We start from the raw sequence: 1,104 nt of genomic DNA, 5'->3' as shown, positions 1-1,104 counted from the left end.
AGAGAAAACAGTGATCATATCAGGGTCTCTGCCATCTGACTCTGTCCACTAACATTTACAGATTGGTTCAAAATGGTTTTGTGTGGTTCTGGAGATTGAAGCACGGCCTTCACACTGAGCTTGTCCCCAGCCCATCCACCCTTAAGTCTGCTAAATTGCTTAAACTGCCCAGGCTGGGCTAGAATCACGAGCAGTGAGTGAATCATTTAATCCAACACTCCTGTGAGGTCGACAGTCCAGCTACCCACCTTTCAGGAGAGGCAGCTCAAGTACAGATATGTTAAAAGACATACTGTACCAAGCTCCACGCAGTTAGAAAAGTGGCCCTTGGAGAGAGGCCTACATATCTGGGAGGGCTGCCACTGACATCTGAGGGAGGGTGGGGTGGGGTGAGGACATGATTGGGGGCCAGGATGAAGAGGGTGTGGAGGGAGGTAAGAGTCAACGACCTGAGGACCCGAGGACAGATCCAACAGAACAGCCCCTAGCCCCACCGACCAAGGTCAGAGAAAGGACAAGAGGAAGCAAGTGTGGATAGGGTGGGGGTTAGAAGGCCGACTGTGGCAAGATGGAGGTGGCGTGGGATGGCGGGGAAAGTATGGGAACCAGGCTGGGACGTGGACCAACCCCAGGGCAAGAGGAAATAGGGACTGGGCGCGGGAACGCGGGACAAGGGTACTGGCTGTAGGTATGGGGCCTGAGCTGGGACACAGGAGCCAGGCGCCGGGCTCTGGGAAGCGTGACGTGGGTAGTGGCCTCCGGGCCCAAACTGGGACTTGGGGGCCAGGGACTGGGCATGAGTAATGGCCATGGGAAACGGGCCGGACCCCAGACGTGAGGACGCCGAGAGTTGGGCATGCGGGTGTGGGGTGCGGCCACGGGGCGTGGGGACCGGGAGTGGAGCACGGGACATAGGGACTGGCTGTGGGACTTCAGCACTTGCAGCCACAGGAACGGACCGTGGGGCGGGGACGGCCCACCTTCAGCACGGTGACGGTGCCCGCGCTGTGCACCTGGAAGTGCGCGGGCAGCTCGGTGCCGGGCTCCGCGGATTCGTCGGCGCCAGGGTAGCAGAAACAGGCGTCGGCGATGTCCAGGCGGCCC

At 60.0% G+C, this 1,104-nt stretch overlaps 1 protein-coding gene across 3 annotated transcripts in view; it reads right to left on the bottom strand.

Annotated features, from left to right (window-relative positions):
• Tbc1d2b (TBC1 domain family member 2B) overlaps positions 1–1,104 on the bottom strand; it is an 83,234-nt gene that overhangs the window by 78,987 nt on the left and 3,143 nt on the right. The window contains exon 1 of one of the 3 annotated variants that reach the window (XM_010619491.3): positions 981–1,098. The exons of the other annotated variants lie outside the window; for them this stretch is intronic. The gene's annotated coding sequence lies outside the window, so the exon portion shown is untranslated. Of the gene's footprint in view, positions 1–980; positions 1,099–1,104 lie in introns of those variants that run through there. 3 annotated transcript variants of the gene reach the window in all.

Source organism: Fukomys damarensis, unplaced genomic scaffold, assembly GCF_012274545.1.
Source record: "Fukomys damarensis isolate Sample0158 unplaced genomic scaffold, DMR_v1.0_HiC HiC_scaffold_25, whole genome shotgun sequence".
NCBI lineage: Eukaryota > Metazoa > Chordata > Mammalia > Rodentia > Bathyergidae > Fukomys > Fukomys damarensis.
This window is presented reverse-complemented; position numbering and strand designations above follow the sequence as displayed.